Source organism: Bos indicus, chromosome 12 (assembly GCF_029378745.1).
Source record: "Bos indicus isolate NIAB-ARS_2022 breed Sahiwal x Tharparkar chromosome 12, NIAB-ARS_B.indTharparkar_mat_pri_1.0, whole genome shotgun sequence".
NCBI lineage: Eukaryota > Metazoa > Chordata > Mammalia > Artiodactyla > Bovidae > Bos > Bos indicus.
Genome location: NC_091771.1, coordinates 66392748 through 66412413, shown reverse-complemented (window position 1 = coordinate 66412413; position 19666 = coordinate 66392748). Strand labels below are relative to the sequence as shown.

The window sequence follows — 19666 nt, the reverse complement described above, 5'->3', positions numbered from 1 at the left end:
CTGAAACAAAATTTGAATGTTACTATCAGATAAAGGGAGAACATTTTCTGGACAGTGGGAACAATATTCGATTCCTAATATACCATTAGTTATAATCTGAATAAACACACCCCCAATACATACATTGAAGTCCTAACCCCCAAAGTGACTATTTTGGAAATGAAGCCTTTAAGGAGAAGGAGAAAACTAAGGTTCTCTTTCTTTAAGGAGAAAACTAAGGTTAAATGAGGTCATAGAGTGGGGTTCTAACCCAATAGGACCGGTGTCCTTATGGGAAGAGATGCATCCTGGAAGTATGTGCACAGTGAAAAGGTCACATGAGGACATAACAAGAAGGCTCAGACCTCAGAGAGAGACCTTAGAAGAATCTGATCTTTAGCACCTGGATCTTGGTATTCCAGCCTACAGAACTGAGAACTTCTGTTATTTAATCCACCCAGTGTATGACTGTTATGGTAACCTGAGAAATAATATACTGTGTTAAACACAATTGATAATTATTGAAGCTTGGAAAACGGGGAGAGAATCCAGGATTACATTTGAGTCAGATAAGAATTTGGGGACAATTCAAGCTTCTTTCAACTTCAAAGTATAGAAATAAATTCTATTCAAGGCCAGTGTTAAATATTGGCTAATGGCTTTAGTTGTCAATCTATATGAAACTAGGGACAATTACACGAGTGAGTATTTGTTTATAGACATAACTGGAAATAATTTTTTAAAAAAGCAAAATCCCAGGACATTGTTGATCTTTGAAGATCTTTTCTTTGCAAAGCTGAGATAAAGTGTTCAGAGTTTTCAGTCTATTTACAGAAATGCTTTTATATCATATCTTTTGAATAATTTTGATATCAAGTAACTATAACCTACACTATCAGTATCAATTTTTCCCTTTTTTAGCATAGTTTTGCTGCATCACTGAGACTATGTCAAGCAGGTGCCCTGTCATCGGTGTGATGAAGGTTTTTAACGGTATAGCTATTCACTGAATGATTTTATGTCAGAAAGTGTTGGTGCTCTTTTACTGCCAAGATTGTTGAATGAAATTACAGACCTAAATAAATGGAAAGACATTAGCGTTTATGAATCAGAAGACTTAATATTGCTAATATGGCAATATTTCCCAAGTTAATATACAGATTCAACAAATTCCTATCAAAATGTTAACTAGTTTCTTTGTAAAATTTGCCAAGGTAATCCTGAAAATTGTATGTACATTCAAGGAACTCAGAAAAGTCAAAACAATCTTGAAAGAACAAATGTTGGAAAACTCATTTCTCTATCTCAAAGTTAAAAAGCTACAGTAATTAGGATAATATGGTTGAGCATATAATCTCACATATATGATCAATAGATTCTGTAGTTGTAAATATTATTCAAGAAGATACTTTTAAAAAAATGGTACAGTGACAACTGAATATTCATATGCAAAGAGAATGAAACTGAATACCTACCTACCATATGCAAAAATTTACTCAAAATGAATCAAACACCTAAATGAAAGAGCTAAAACAATGAGACTTAGAATAAAAAAGAAACACAGGTGTCAGTCTCAGTTTCTTTACTATGAAACTGTAAACACAAGGAACAAGAGATAGACAAAAGCAAAGTGGACATGAAAATGAGAAACTTCGTGCTTCAAAAAATAAGAAACTAAAAGAACCTAGACAATGTGAGAGAACTTTTGCTAATCCTGTAGCTAGAAATGGAGTTAGTTATATTCAGAATATACAAAAACTTTTATAATTCAATAAGAAAAACAGTAATAATTCATTTTAAAATGGACAGAAAATTTGAGAAGACATTTCTTCAAAAAAGACCACCACTAGTACTCAGGGAAATGCCAATCCAAACCACATGAGGTCACTTCACCCTCACTGGGATGGCTACAAAAAGAAAAACAGAAAAGGATTGATAAAAACTTGGATAAGCTGGGATCTTTATACACTACTCAGGAGTGTAAAACAGTATAGCTGCTTTGGAAAAGAGAATGGGAGTACATCAAAATGTTATCATATTGCCTAGAGTTCTTTTTCTTTTTTTCTTTAAATTTTATTTTATTTTTAAACTTTACAATATTGTGTTGGTTTTGCCAAATATCGAAATGAATCCACCACAGGTATACATGTGTTCCCCATCCTGAACCCTCCTCCCTCCTCCCTCCCCACACCATCCCTCTGGGTCGTCCCAGTGCACCAGCCCCAAGCATCCAGTATCGTGCATCGAACCTGGACTGGCGACTCGTTTCATATATGATATTATACATATTTCAATGCCATTCTCCCAAATCATCCCCCCCTCTCCCTCTCCCAGAGTCCAAAAGACTGTTCTGTACATCAGTGTCTCTTTTGCTGTCTCATATACAGGGTTATTGTTACCATCTTTCTAAATTCCATATATATGCGTTAGTATACTGTATTGGTGTTTTTCTTTCTGGCTTACTTCACTCTGTATAATAGGCTCCAGTTTCATCCACCTCATTAGAATTGATTCAAATGTATTCTTTTTAATGGCTTAGTAATACTCCATTGTGTATATGTACCACAGCTTTCTTATCCATTCATCTGCTGATGGACATCTAGGTTGCTTCCATGTCCTGGCTATTATAAACGGTGCTGTGATGAACATTGGGGTATTCGTGTCTCTTTCAATTCTGGTTTCCTCAGTGTGTATGCCCAGCCTAGAGTTCTATTCTTGGTTATATACCAAAGAAAATGGAAAACTGCTCACACAAAACTTGATTATTCATAGGAACGTTATTCATAATAGAGAAGATGGTAGCAATCCAAATGTCCAATGGCTTGTGAATGGATAAACAAAATGGTATATCCATACAACAGAATATTATTCAGCCAAAAAAGTGAAGTTACACTATCCCATGACTCTCTCTTATGTATTATGCATGATGTATCTACAACATGGATGAACCTTAAAAACACTATTCTAAGTGAAAGAAGCCAATCATAAAAACCATATATGATATGATTTCTTTTATAGAAATGTCCAGAATGGGCAAACCTATATAGACAGAAAAGTTAATTAGCTGTTGCCTAGATCTGGGGATAGATGTCGATGGGTATGTGGTTTCTTTTTAGGGTGAGGACAATATTCTAAAATTGACTGTGGTAACAGTTATACAGCTTTGTATACACCAAAAATCCACTGAATTTTATACTGTAAATAGATCATGTGTGAACTGTATCTCAAAAGATCTTATAATAGTTAATAGCATTTTAAAATATACTCAAAAGTAAATACAGATTACAGGTATGTACAACATACACACACTTAGAAGGGACAGTCATATGATCATGATTTTTTATTAATTCTCATGCAGTAAAGTCGAAGAAACAAAGTCCTTCATTTGCATAGAATTCTTATTAACAAAAAGATAAGGCAAAAACTCAAGTATGCAGCAATGTCATCTTAGCTCATTGAAAGCTCAGGATGAGTCTTCAGAACATGTCAGTTCCCCCAGGTTAATCCCTCAAGATAAGATGTATGTTATGTTTCCATGAATACTACCACAAGGAATCAGAGCAGAAAATGTATTGAAATCATACACTAAGATGTTTATATAATTATGACTATATAAGAAGATGCACAAGATGGCAACTACCAAGAGGACAAGGTCAACAACTTGATAACGTGAGGGAGGAAATAGTAAATACAAGTAATCAAGACAAGAAAAAATGTTGATTGTGAGGAACAGAGACTTGCTGAACATCCTAGGTAATCTGGCTTTACCACTGGGAACTTTGTGCTAAGATTACTGTAAACACTTGATATCACTAACTTACACTTGAAAAAAGATACATGTCCATAGTTTGTTAATTTAGTTGTAATTATAGGCATTTAGTTAAAACTTAATAGAAAATGACTAAGTCTCAAAGAACATGAAAAGAACAATTTTTAAAAATTTAAGTAGGAACCACTGATTTAAATCCATGAAATGATTTTTAAATATTCATATCAAAATAGCATTCAATTACTAAAACAGTAAGACTGAAATGCTAATTCAGAGAGGTAAATTCAGTTTCAATTCCATAATTTCATCTCCATTCAACACATTTCAATATGTTTCTATTCCTACATGTAATACCTACTTCATGATATTATATTTTATAGACAGTCATACAAGGTAAGTTATTAGATTTACATAGGCTTATGTCATTTACTGTGAAATGATAGTGTTACTAAATTCCACTTTAACATTTCTTTTTTATACATTTCACATTAAATCTATAGAAGCCCTTTTATCATTAAATCTGATTTTTTGAAATTCTGATCTAAAATAGTTGATTATATTTAAGCATAGTATAAGCATTCTTAAGAAATACTAATATTATGTTTCAAAATGGAACATTTTAAGTAAATCCTATTAAATTATTAATTTTATAATATTATAACAGATTATCAATGTTGCCTTATTTTATAAGAGGTCAGACAGGGGGACAGACTTCTATTATAGAGGAAGAAGAAATGTTCATCCATCTGAATGATTAGAAAAAAAGAAGTCTAAATTATTTTATCAACATGTCTCAAAAGAATTTTCCAATTTTAAAACCAGTTTCAGTAACATCTTAAGCTTTAGTACAACTAAAAATGCCAGTAACTATTTATGGCAATTATAAGAAAACAGAAAAAATGATGAGTGAAAGAAAAAAAGTTTAAAAAGCAGCAAAATAGTACAGCTATTGGTAATAATCAATGGATATCATCCTATTTGTGTTGAATTGGAGATTTCAATTAGGATCATTTTTTTTTAAACAGAAGTATTTATTTTTTAAAAGAAGGATAATTGCTTTACAGTATTTTGTTGTTTTCTGTCAAACCTCAACGTGAATCAGCCATAGTTATACATATATCCCCTCCCTTTTGAACCTCCCTCCTATCTCCCTCCCCAGCCCTCTAGGTTGATACAGAACATACAGCAAATTCCCACTGGCTATCTATTTTACATACGGTAATGTAAATTTCCACATTATTCTCATCATACATCTCACCCTTTCACCCTCTCCTCCCCTCTCCCCATCATAAGTCTATTCTCTATGTCTGTTTCTCCACTGATGCCCTGCAAATAAATTCTTCAGTACCATTTTTCTAGATTCTGTATATATGCATTAGAATACAATATTTATTATTCTCTATCTGACTTACTCTACTCTGGATAATAGGCTCTAGGTTCATCCACCTCATTAGAACTGACTTAAATGTGTTCCTTTATATAGATGAGTAATATTCCATTGTTTATATGCACCATAACTTTATCCATTCATCTGTTGATGGACATCTAGGTTGCTTTCATGCTTTATCTATTGTAAATAGCACTGCAATGAACAATGGGATACATGTGTCTTTTTCAATTGTGGCTTCCTCAGGGTATATGCCTATGAGTGGGATTGCTGGGTCATATGTGGTTTTATTCCTAGTTTTTTTTAAATTTATTTATTTATTTTAATTGGAGGCTAATCACTATTATAGGATGACTATTAAATAAAGTTTTCTTTCCTAGGTGTGTTAAGATGTTCCTCTCAGTTCGCTAAGTTAAGCAGCCCATCATTTTTGACAGAAAAAAAAATTGGGCCACTGCACTTAATCAAATAGCAGTCTATTTAAATGTACAAAATTCAACTTAGCTAGCAACTACAGAAGGAATGGGCAGAAGAATGATGTATGTAGAATATAGATAAAATATTGAAGACATAAAATGTATAAATACATGGTTTTTATATAGGCAATCAAGTAAGTGAAATGGTATTTAATATTTAAATAAGTGAAAATTCAGGGTATAAAGAACAATTCTACTTATCAGGAGTATCTTAAGAAAATATATATTAGAGAGCCAACAGCAGACTACAGCCAATCCAAGAGTACTTGAGGAAAATAAAAATTTTCCTATTTTAACATGTACTAAAAGACGTCATTTCTTGATTAAAAAATTGATAGAAACAAGCCTTTGAGTAAATTAAATGGTGACTTTTATTTACGAGTATGAAGCCTATGAAAAAAGGTAGCAGTGGCCATAGGACTGGAAAAGGTCAGTTTTCATTCCAATCCCAAAAAAAGGCAATGTCAAAGAATGCTCAAACTACCGCACAATTGCACTCATCTCACATGCTAGTAAAGTAATGCTCAAGCAATACGTGAACCGTGAACTTCCTCATGTTCAAGCTGGTTTTAGAAAAGGCAGAGGAACCAGAGATCAAATTGCCAACATCCGCTGGATCACAGAAAAAGCAAAAGAGTTCCAGATAAACATCTATTTCTGCTTTATTGACTACGCCAAAGCCTTTGACTATGTGGATCACAATAAACTGTGGAAAATTCTGAAAGAGATGGGAATACCAGACCACCTGACCTGCCTCTTAAGAAATTTGTATGCAGGTCAGGAAGCAACAGTTGGAACTGGACATGGAACAACAGACTGGTTCCAAATAGGAAAAGGAGTACGTCAAGGCTGTATATTGTCACCCTGCTTATTTAACTTGTATGCAGAGCACATCATGAGAAACACTGGACTGGAAGAAGCACAAGCTGGAATCAAATTTGCTGGGAGAAATATCAATAACCTCAGATATGCAGACGACACCACCCTTATGGCAGAAAGTGAAGAGGAACTGAAAAGCCTCTTGATGAAAGTGAAAGTGGAGAGTGAAAAAGTTGGCTTAAAGCTCAGCATTCAGAAAACTAAGATCATGGCATCAAGTCCCATCACTTCATGGGAAATAGATGGGGAAACAGTGGAAACAGTGTCAGTTTATTTTGGGGGGGCTCCAAAATCACTGCAGATGGTGACTGCAGCCATGAAATTAAAAGATGCGTACTCCTTGGAAGGAAAGTTATGACCAACCTAGATAGCATATTCAAAAGCAGAGACATTACTTTGCCAACAAAGGTCCGTCTAGTCAAGGCCATGGTTTTTCCTGTGGTCATGTATGGATGTGAGAGTTGGACTGTGAAGAAGGCTGAGCGCCAAAGAATTGATGCTTTTGAACTGTGGTGTTGGAGAAGACTCTTGAGAGTCCCTTGGACTGCAAGGAGATCCAACCAGTCCATTCTGAAGGAGATCAGCCGTGGGATTTCTTTGGAAGGAAGGATGCTAAAGCTGAAACTCCAGTACTTTGGCCACCTCATGCGAAGAGTTGACTCATTGGAAAAGACTCTGATGCTGGGAGGGATTGGGGGGGCAGAAGGAGAAGGAGACGACAGAGGATGAGATGGCTGGATGGCATCACCGACTCGATGGACGAGTCTGAGTGAACTCCGGGAGTTGGTGATGGACAGGGAGGCCTGGCGTGCTGTGACTCATGGGGTCACAAAGAGTCGGACACGACTGAGCGACTGAACTGAACTGAACCATTTCTTTGCCCTAAACCAACTTTCTTTGATTAAGTTAATGCAAATAGAGGGTTAACCTCCTCTAAAATTATAAATTACAGTTAAAGGCTTTCCTGTTTGTTAGACACTCAAGTCATGTCCAACTCTGTAGCCTGCCAGGCTCCTCTATACATGAAATCCTCCAGGTAAGAATACTGGAGTGTGTAGCCATTTCCTCCTCCAGGCAATCTTCCTGACCCAGGGATTGAACCCAGGTCTCCTGCACTGCAAGCAGATTTTTTAAGGTCTGAGCCACCAGGTAAACCCTCAAGGTTTTCTTAGGTACTTAAAATTTTAATATTCCCCTTCCTCTGCTCCCTGACTTTCAGATTTATATCTTTCTACCGGGCTATATCCCTTCTCCAGTACATCTTCCCTACCCATTCTAGTATTCTTGGGCTTAGCCTGTGGCTCAGCTGGTAAAGAATTCGCCTGCAATGTGGGAGATCTGGGTTGGGAAGAACCCCCGGAGAAGGAAAAGGCTACCCACTCCAGTATTCTGGCCTGGAGAATGTCATGGACTGTATAGTCCATGGGGTCACAAAGGGTTGGACACAACTGAATGCCTTTCACTTCACTCACCAGGCTGTATAGCACAAAACTGTTGATATTGTTTTTTATATATTGCTCCAATTTAAAAATACAGACTAGATTCTCTGCCAATCTGTAAATGATCCAAATTCAGCCCCAGATGAACAAATATTTACATTGTTGTCTCAACAACGATTCATTTGCTTCCTCTTTCAGTGTGAATTGCTCAAAACTGTAGTAAGATACCAGTGTCTTTTTAAGGGCTACAAAATTTGCTTTCTGCAGTAAAACTGGTACTTGACGATAGAAATGATTTTCAACTCCTCCCTATGCATCCAATTTTGTATACAAATTGGTTGCTTAAAGGCAGATTCACCATTTATCTGCTTTTTTTAATTTTATTTTATTTTAAAACTTTACATAATTGTATTATTTTTGCCAAATCCCTTTCTGATATGGTACCAAAGACATTGTTCTTCCTTAACCCTGAAATGAGATGACGATCAAGCATTTAAGTGTAAAAGCATTTTGTAGCCATAGTGGCAACAAAGAAATAATCTAAAGACAGACCAAAAGATTGCATGGCAGCTACAAAAGAGTGGCTGACATTTAGATATGATAGAAATGCTCAATTTAGCTCAAGCAATTCTTAAAAGAGTACCATTCATATTTACTAAGAAGTTCTCCAGGTCAAGTTGAAGATTTTGTTGAAAAAAAATTCAATACTCTTGCCTGAAAGGTCAAAAAAAATGTATAAGTTTTGATAACTGCTTCAATTGCACATTTAGCATAGTTTGTTTAGATAAGAAAAGAACCATTCTACAAATTATATTTAATAGGAGGAAAGCTTAGATTAAAGCCACCGACTACGAGAAACTTCTACCTCAGAAATGTTTTTTTATACCTAAAATCTTTGCTGTATTTCAGGCTATAAGTCCATGACAAATTCTCTAAGTTTGGTAACTTCCTACCCATTTTAAGGTCTTATTTTAGAAATGTAGATTATAGCTTTCAAAATAAGAATTTCTATCAAGAAAGAATATAAGATGGGTCTATTGTACTCCTGAGTTTCCATTAGTGAATGGTGATAGATTCTATTCGCCAGACACATGAGAAATATTGCTGACCCCAGTCAGCTTTAGTTGAACATTTGACAGTCTTTTACTCAACTTTAAGGATGTAGAAATGCTATATCATTTAAGACAGGAGCCATGAAAATAACCTTGCAATATTACTGCTAGCTTGTCTCCGTATTAAAATAAAATTATTTGACTTACTAAGTAGAACTTAACTATCAGCATTAGTCCCCATACAATGAGAAATGGAATGTTGCCTGCCATGTCAGTAAACAAAGGATCTCAGAGTTATCAGTGATTGCAGCCACTGCTGGCAGTGAGCTGGTGAGCTGATGAACCCTGGGGTAATTCAGGAAGGAAAAAAATACCTGCCATCTAGCAGCCAGATTGCACTGCAGCCAAGCCCAATGGTGAGTTCCAAGGAAACTCTGGATGTGAAAACGCAGGACACTGGCCCCAGACAGCTGACGTGTGTGTCAAAGAAAGCATTTCAGTGAGCCCAAATCTTTGCATCGTCCCTTATGCAGAAAAGCACTAAATGTCTTAACTTGGGATATCCGCTGCTGCTACTGCTGCTAAGTCGCTTCAGTCGTGTCCGACTCTGTGCGACCCCATAGATGGCAGCCCACCAGGATCCCCCATCCCTGGTATTCTCCAGGCAAGAACACTGGAGTGGGTTGCCATTTCCTTCTCCAATGCATGAAAGTGAAAAGGGAAAGTGAAGTCGCTCAGTCATGTCCAACTCTTCGCAACCCCATGGACTGCAGCCTACCAGGCTCCTCCATCCATGGGATTTTCCAGGCAAGAGTACTGGAGTGGGGTGCCATCGCCTTCTCCTGGGATATCTAGTTTTATTTAAATAATGTTTTGATATTCAGACTATCTTCCCTTTATTGCAAATCCTTATGTATCCTGGATCCCACCTTGCCTCTTCAGAGCAGTTCTCTCAGGGTTACTTGAGTTACTTGAGATGCTGTCTCCCAGGCTTCAAGTCTTAAAAATTTCTGCCAAACAAAACATAACTCTGAACTTCTAAGTCGTGAATATTTTTTAAGTCAACACACATTGTTTTCTACTTTTACACATTTTTGGAAAATTTGATTGTATGGACATGCCAACACAACCACTGCAACATATCAGACTAGATGGAAAGCATGATTTATTTTTCTTTCTACAATTAAGAAAAGTATCAAAAGGAAGCAAGACTGTGGTATCAGTCTATCAAAATAGTTCATAATCATAAGATATTATGTGAAGTTTCATTCATCCCATTGAGAACAAGGAGTTCACTCTTAGAGAACTTCTATCTAGCATTTACGTTTTTCTTCAAGTAACCTCTAAAAGTATATATAGTTGGATCTATGTACTTCCACAGGTAGGTAAAAATTAGATTAAGCTAGCTTAATTTTAATCCTTTTTACCTCTTGATGATAAAGTTAAATTCATCTCAGGGGGAATTAAAGCACCCTACTTTGTGAGGAATGCTTTAGGGATTTCTGCATCTATTAATGGACCGACAGGTGTTCTCCAAACAATTAGGACTAATTAGCATTTTTGTTGACTAGATTGAAAAGGGAGCTCTGGAAGAAACACTTAATGGCCAAATAAATTATTATTTCACCCTTGGAATTTTCTTTGCCAGTGAAGAGGTAAAATGTACTGTGGAGAAGTCTGGAAAAGGGAAATTTGCTTTACTCCATGATTATTGTCATGAGTTAACTTCCTTTAAGAGATCAAAAAAAAAATTGTTATAATTCAAACTAGATTTCCAATTACAATGGCTACCAGATACAACTGTTGGATCATTTACATAGTTTGTGGTGGTTTCGTAGCTAAGTTGTCTGACTCCTATGACCCCATGGACTGGAATCCACCAGGTTCCTCTGTTCGTGGCATTTCCCAGGCAAGAGTACTGGAGTGGGCTGCCATTTCCTCCACCAGGGGTACTTCCTGACCCAGAGATCGAACACATGTTTACTATGTCTCCTGCATTGCAGGCAGATTCTTTATCCACTGAGCTATCATGGAAGCCCCCTTACATAATTTACCTCTTAACATTAGATAAGTCTTATAATTTTGGTACTAATATTACCATATTAGCCCTTAAAAATTGATATTTGAAGAGGATATTTAACATACCCAAAATTATAAAAACAACAAACTTCAATCCTTGGCTAATCCACTGTAAATGGCTTTTGTTTTCCCATGACACCTTGCCACCTCTCCATCTATCCTTTATTTTCTAAGGACATCTCATATTGAGGTTTTTATTTTTGAAACTGGGAAAACCATGATGAATTATATGGTCATTAGTTATGGGTTTGTAATTTTATAGAAATTTTATAAAAAATCCACTTTATATCTCCTCTATTAATCAGCATAATTTTGAGAATTTACTGCAAATCAATCATTCAACCAGACTCTGAAAAACAGGGTAATTAAAACAGCCCTTGCCCTAAAGGAAAGAGCTAATTAGCAGCATGCTTCAATATAAAATTTTAAGTCTATTCTGATTATTATTTATACCCATTTTCATGTCATCTCTCTTGAGTTTGCCACAGTCATATAAAGGTAATTGACTCAGTGAATCATTAATAAACACAGCAATTATTTAAGTTACTTCTGATGTTAAGATACTGAGAATGAGAAAGTCACAGATACTAGAAATCTCAAAATTAGAACCTAGTAAAGTTAAGAATCTGTTGATAAAGTACAATGACAAAATCATAATAAAGTTGTTTCAATGTCACTGAAGGTTTAAGTTAACATTGTTCACCATATATTAGATATTCTCCTCTAAACACACATTGGTGGTAAGAGGTATTAAATACAATTTGACCATCTTCAAAGTTTTAAAAATCCCAAACTGCATTATACCTCCAGAATAAACCTGAAAATGTACTGCTACTAAGGTAGCAGTATCTTAAGAAGCTATTATATAAAGATTCTGAACATTTCAATTTATAGATAAGTTTTGGAAAAGTTATTTACCTAAATGTAGGAGACACAAGTTTGATCCCTAGGTCAGGAAGACCTCCTGGAAAAGGAAATGACTAACCCACTCCAGTATTCCTGCCTGGGAAATCCCTTAGACAGAGAAGCCTGGCTAGGTTACTCTAGCAGTTGCAAAAGAGTCCTATATGACTTAGCGAATAAACAACATCAACAAATTATTAATATGTGCAAAACAGTTTTCTTTTTGATCTAGATTTTTCACATTAGACTACATTTGCTCTGGATCTGACAATCTAAAGAATACTGATAAGATTTTTTATATTTTACCTTACAAAAATATGAATAAAAATTTACTCTATAAGTTTCCTTTAATAAATTATCAATCTTAAGATAGTAGCATAAGAAAGTTAGTAATTAATTTTAATAAATAAATTCCATATTAATACAATTCTGTTTTTAAAGTACATGGGGAGATAAAGGACCATAAAGTAATGTCAAAGAGCACCTGTACCAACCTGCCATTGGAACACACAAGAGCTCAAAGCCACCAAGACAATTCTTTCAAATATCTCTATTACAGCATAATGTTTTGTCACATTCACTTTTATAAGACTCAAAAGCTAGTGTAACTTTCGAAAGTTCAAAAAAATAATCAAGCATGGTTGCTCATGAATTAGACACAAAAAGCCAAATATATAAAAAAACTCAAAGTTATAAATAATAGCTTCTCAAAGGACTTAAGACAGACCATATTGATGTCACAACAGAGCATAAACTTTAACAATCTTTATTTTGCTTTTATCAGATGCTCAACTTAAAAATACACTCTTTATTCATAAGTCAGGTTTTATTAAAGGCATGAAATAAACTGATAGTAAATCTCAGCTCCCATAAATTCATTCATACAACAGGATTTAGTGAGAGATGAGTAGTTTTGTTCTCCTTCTCAAATAACAAGCTGATTAAAAATATATTAGCATATTTTCTATAATAGATTAAAAGTGAAATATTACCTTTCCCCAATATAGAATTTTAAGTTATAATTGATTCATATAATTCAAAGGATAATCAATGACAAGATTTTAAGAAAAGCAATTTTCAGTGCTCTTCTTTGAATCTCACTTCCTCACTCCTGTTCTCCAGAGAAGAACTTTTAGCTAGTTGAGTTCTTTCTTCAACAATTCAGCTCCATACCTAAATAAATATAGTTACACTACTATTGCTTGAATTATCAATCTCAGAAACTAATGACTTCCTGCTGTAGCACATAGGATTTAGTTTCTTAAACTCCCGTCTCTAACATTTCCACTCCCTCTAGAACTGCTTTTGGTTAAATCAACAGGTAGCTTCTACATTTTCATGTTGTTTTTTAGTTGCTAAGTCGTGTCTAACTCCTATGTAATCCCATAAACTGTTGCCTGCCAGGCTCATCTGTCCATGCAATTCTCCAAGCAAGAATACTGGAGTGGGTTACTATTCCCTTCTCCAGGGGATCTGCTCCACCCAGGGATCAAACCTGTGTTTCCTGTTTGGCAGGCAGATTCTTCACCACTGAGCCATCCTGGAAAGCCCACTGAGCTGAGCTACATAGTATCTATAATTATTTTTGCCTTCTTGTGCAAGTTCCTACTTTGCTATTATTTTTATTTTCTTGTCTTAGCATGTACACATTTTTTGTTCTTGAGACAGCCACAATCACTGTTTTCTCCATGTACTTAAGTAAATCAATGTTGTCCAACTAATACCTTCCAAGGTAGGTAGACCTTTATTATTCTTCTTGGCTACCATCCCTGTGGGGGTTTCAGCTTGCTGCTCTATCTGCAGTGGGACAGTTTTAACATTGCAAAATTATTTCTCTGTAATTTCTAAATGTTGTTACAACTCCTAACAAGCGTGCATCAGAGAAGAAAATGACAACCCACTCCAGTATTCTTTCCTGGAGAATCCCAGGGACAGAGGAGTCTGGTGGGCTGCCGTCTATGAGGTCGCAGAGTCAGACACGACTGGTGACTTGGCATCAGTAGCAGGTGTATATAAGCTCCCTTAATTTTATATAACTTGACTTTCTTATCCTTTCATTAGATGCTTAACTTGTGGTATTTTTAAATACAATACCTTATTTTATACTATTATATTTTGTATTTATGTGCCTTTAGGGAAACTTTTGAACACATTATATGTCTAGTATCTTTTTTCCCTTTCAGAAATTTCCTCTACTTCCTTTACTAGAATATTTTTCCAAAACTTTTTCCTGTGTTTTTATTTATGCTTTCTACATTGAAGACTTTCCTCAACTACCTGGTGATCTTTGACTGTTAAGCCTTTATAAGAGTGTAGATTGGTAGGCTTCACTGAAGGTTACTCACTCGGGGTAACCTTCAGTGAAGCCTATCACTATCTGAAGAGTTACCCGAGGCCATCTAGAGTCTCTGAGGAATAATTGTCTAATCTTATACTGGGGGTGCTCTTTTGATGGCGACTTCGGGTGACTGGAAAGACAAAAGGGACCTAAAGGACGGTATTCAATTTATAAATACCGTCCATTTTACCATGGGGGAGATTTATTTCCATTTTCCCCTTAGCCTGGTTTCTCCACATCCAGAGTCTTTAATATCCTTTTTCCTCCTCCTTCAGAAAGAAATTCCTAGCCTGTTTCAGAAAGGCCCAGAAGAGAAATGAACTCTGGTATTCACCTGGTTTACTCAAGAATGAAGACAGAACTGGATTTCTAACATCTTCATGTAATATTGACTTCCGATAATTTCCACTGCTTTTGGATTTAGGGGGTCCAAGTTCAGGACCTTTCCTGGGATTCCCTAGTTGTGCCCTTGGTCTCTCTGAAGTTCCTACTCTTGCTCAATAGCCACTCTTGGTCCTTAATAGGCTCTGCATCTTTTCTCCCTGTTGTCTCAGTTCATATGGTAGTTGACACCTTGCTGTCATTTTTATATGCTTTAAAGAGGGGAAAATGTTTAATTAATCTTCTGCAATTATTTGGAAGTGTTAAAATAACCTCAAAGTTGTAAATTTGTTTTAAATTGAGCAAAACACTAACCAAGATTCTCTGAAGAGTTATCAGAAGGGATAGATCTTCAGAATATTAATTGCTCTTCTCTTATAAATTGACAATTCTATTATATCAAAAGTTCAGTACTTAAATAATGGCTTTCAAACTTCTCCTTTTGAAATTCTATCCAGTGGATTTTTAGCTTGCAGCTATTGCCTCATAGTTAGCAATTAGTTTTCAAAAGAGAAATTTTAAACAAAAACAAAGAAAATATGATATTGAGCCCTTGGGAAAGGGTTTATAAAGACATTTTGGGGAAAGAATTTGAGATTGGCATTAGTTTTTTTTTTTTTTTTTTCTAGAAACTGTTCTAACTTAAGGATAGTTTATGTATTATTTTGTATGTACACATATATACTTAATATAATTCTCTTGAGTAATTATTGTTCCTTTTATATGTATCCAGAAAGCAACTGGCAGAAGTTCATGCATTTTTATTCCAGGTCAATTAATCAAAATTATTTGACTCTACTAATCATTTACAGAACACTAAATCATTTAAAATTCAACAGCTGCATTTTATTTTGACTTTCCCTCATATTCTAAATTCCAGTCTTTGTATAGATTCTGAGATCAGATGAAAGTTGTGAAATAATAGCTACTTCAATGACATTTTCTATTATAAAAAATGAATCACTTAATACGGTACAAATGAATTCACTGAAGTCAAAGACATGATTCATGCAGAGTATAAGCAGCGAAAGGTGACATAAGAAAAGGAGTTTCCATGTTCTAATACCTTAAAATCAGACAGGAGAGGAGATGTGGACATATCATGAAGTTGACTAATGCCATAAGTTAATCAAAGTAAAACTGATAGAGTCAGAATATTCCAGAGTCATTTCCATTTTTGGAACAGTGAGAAAGTCAGGAATAATTTTGGGGAGGGGTGTCCATCCATGCCCAGTACTGAGCTACTCAGTAGGTGATGGAGAGAGAGGTGGTTGGGACTAAGGAACAGGTACAAAAGCTGTAAAATGTTAACTGACCAACTGACAGAAGTTGTAAAATGTAACTGGCAGAACAGTGGGGGGTTCCCAAGATTATCCCTTTTGGTGGTTTGTTAGGACAACTCACAGGCCTCAGGCTTTCTCAAGTGTAGAACTGAGAGCAGATAAAAGTTCAGAAAAGGGAAAAGGAACAGAGGCCAAAAGTTAACAGGAAACCAGACAGTCTTCAACAGTCTTCTTAGTAGAGCCACGCAGAACATGCTCACATCCTCCACCAACAGGACGGTGACATGTATGAAACGTTATCCACAAGGGAAGCTCACTTGACCTGAGTTCAGGGTTTTTGTTGGGGGTCATACAGGCAACTTCTTCCTAACACCCAAAATCTAGACTTTCAGAATGAAAGCAGGTATTCACCATTAGCTAGTGTTTATACAAGTATTTTAGGCAAGTGAGTCATTTTAATCATTTCTGAGAACGGTGAGAATCCTCTTGAAATCCCTGTTAGCATAAGCCAGCCAAGGCAAGCAGGCCTTGCTAAGGAAAGCAGTCTCAGGCCAGCTATGTTAGTTCTCTGCATAATTATACACTACAGAAAACAGTTTGTAAAAGGTCTTGAAAATTTTAAGTTTAAAAATGTTTTCTGAAACATTTAATCTTGCCTTTAAGATTATTCTGATACACTTTGAAAAACTTAACAAGTAGACTTCTTGTTCTGCCATAGTGAAATGTCCTAGAGACTCATTCATTGCTCTGAAAAAACACTTTCAGGTCAAGAATACAGTTACTGATAGTAGCATTCTAATAGTGTGACCAGTACAGTAGGTGAAATTTTCTTTCATTAGTTCTAATAGTGCAAATAGTTCTTTTTAGAATTCAGATTTTCTTTAGTCACAAGTTATCACAACCTATTTGCGCACCGTTTTCTGTTTCAAATCTAAGAACAATTTTCATGTGCAAACTGGTTGATAAAAACTTTGGACATGTGTGTGCTGGATGCTTAGTTTTTCAAAGTGCCATAAATTGCTTCATGAACACATTTCAGTTTTGCTCATTTGTTTATTTCTTCTCATACTCTTAGAGAGTACACTTACAACTTTTAGACAAAATATTTCACAGCAATAAGGCTAGACTGAAGATGAAATACCCTTCACAAAACATTTTAATTAAAGGTCTTTTTTTGCTGCTTAAAAATTTGCTCTTTCATAAACTGCAATTTGTGCTGTCAACAAAGCTGGCTTTCATTATATATATATATATGTATATATATATATGTATATATATATATGAAAAACTAGTTTTCTGAACTTTTCCTTTCAAGCCAATTTTTACCATCCAGAGTCATAATAATATAGAGTAAAATATCCACGTGGACAAAGATTAATGAGGTTTCATCTTTTTATGTCATATGCTGACTTCAAATTTATACCTTCTAATCTCTGTGACTAAAGAAATAAGATCAACTTGCAGAAGCACAGTGGTTTTTTTTGCAAAGAAATGGTGAACAGAAGAAAGTTTAATAGTATATAAAAACATAATTCCCCAAATAGCTAATTACAGCTGTTGTCCTGCTGATGGAAGATCTTTGATACATTCTAAAGGATTAGGTTCCTCTGAGATTGCTAAAGAAAGTACAACTAAGAAGCAAATTCTGACCCTTGATATTAAATCAAGTTTACTTTATCTCCAAAATACAGCAGGACTAAGTTTGGTTACAATTAGGTATAATTAACATGAAGATTATTTCCATGTATCAAAACCAGAGGAAGAAGCCTTGCACATTTCCTAGGTCCAACTTTCATAAAACAGAATAGCCTTAAGGTCTAGTGTAAACTCTTATATTTGTGCTATTTATCTGAACAGAAAATTGTCATTTCTTTCAGCTTCCACAACAGGTTCTAATGGTTATATACCCTGTAAGAGTAAGTTATACAAATGAGGACAGAAAATAGATACAGAAAGTTACATTCAGGATTTATAGTCCCCACAATAAATCTGCAAACTCAAAAATTTTTCAATAAGCCTAAAACAGTTTTGCACAAAGTATGAAAATACATTCCGCAGCCCAACGCCTGGTGCATACTGATGCTGTTTGGCAGAGCATTATCATTCTGTTTTTGTTGAATGCTGTTTTTCTATAAATATGAAAATTTATACTATTTGAACAATAGTTTTAAGTTAGTTATCAATACCACTAATATTTGAAACTAAGAATTGTATTTAAGAAACTCATAGTAAGAAACGTGCTTAAATTGGGAAATATTCTCTAAATGAAATAAAGCTATGAAAGATAATATGGGAGGGTCTAGAAAAATAACAAAGGAAAGGACAAGAAAACATTCTCAACAAATTTTAAGGATGTCAAAAGAACAGAACAGTGAAAAGAATGAAATTGTTTTGGGTCTGAAAACCAGCTTCATTTCTTAGGTTTGCCTTAATCTTTCTAATAGTTTCAAATTAGCATTTTCTTCTTTGACCATCTGTTGTTTCTGCTTTAGTGTTTTCTTCTCTTAATTTACTGTAATTAAACTTCTGTAATTATTTCTATCAAGTCTCAGTTCATGTGCACGTCTATTTAGACAATTTCAAATGCATCAAATAAATAGCGCTATCATTCAAATGTGAAAAATATTTTAAGGATATTTTATAGCCAGCTATTTTGGTGGTTTTGCCTCCCATTTTCCCCTATTAATCCAGCGAGCTCAGAGAGGATGACAGACGAGCAGACGAGGCCTCCTGCATTCAGGACTTTTCTTACCCTTTTACACAGTGGCATATGGTGCTGAGAGATACAGAATTGATCGGAGAGACCACAGGAAGATAGGTTCTTTGCCACAATACAAAGCGCCACTTCACTGCATAGATTAGCTTCAAGGAAACAAAGAGAGATAAGAAAGTTTCCATCCGCTAAAGGTCAAGAACCCAACTCCTTTACTTGCAACATTCAAAATGCCATGATTCATAAAATGCTTCTGCTTAACTACTGTTTAAATGATAAGTGAATGAAGCTAGTAAGACAGTGAGGTTCATTGTGTGGAATTATGTGAATTTTTCTGTGGTAAGCTTAATATGATACAGCTATATAGCAGGAGTACAGGAGCTCCAGAGTGTGTCAAGAGATGAAGAGGGGACTGTGAGCTGGAATTCCAGCTGAGACAGTTTACAATGGAAGTAAATCTTACCCTGCTAAACTGAAAGGATGAGACTAATATAGAGGGAATGTCGACAATAGAAGTATCGATGTCAGGAGGGCTCTAAATGGCTGAGTGGTAAAGAATCCGCCTGCCATGCGGGACACTCAGGATCAGTCCGTGGGTCGGCAAGACCCCTTAGAAAAGGAAATAGCAACCCACTCCAGTATTCTTGCCTTGAGAAATCCATGGCCAGAGGAGCCTGGTGGGACTACAGTCCATGGGGTTGCAGAAGAGTTGGACATGACTTAATGACTAAACAGCAGCATTAATGGCGGGAAAAGCCCAGGCACTGTGACACAGAGATGAGAGAGGTTTGATTCTAGGGCATCATGTGTCAGCAAAACTTTCGAGTTAAACTGGCCCCAAAACTCCTGGCACCTAATTGGTAATGACACTGAAGTTAGAGGAGCTCAGAGAGGGGATTATGGCCCGAATGCAGAAGGGGTGGATAGACATAGGATCATGTCTGATAATCTCTGCTTTCTATCTCTACAATTATATGAGTATTTCAGG

The 19666-nt window shown here is 35.6% G+C and overlaps 1 protein-coding gene across 5 annotated transcripts in view; it reads right to left on the bottom strand.

Moving 5' to 3' along the window:
• Positions 1-19666, bottom strand: part of GPC5 (glypican 5) — a 1588740-nt gene that overhangs the window by 681964 nt on the left and 887110 nt on the right. The window lies entirely within an intron of this gene.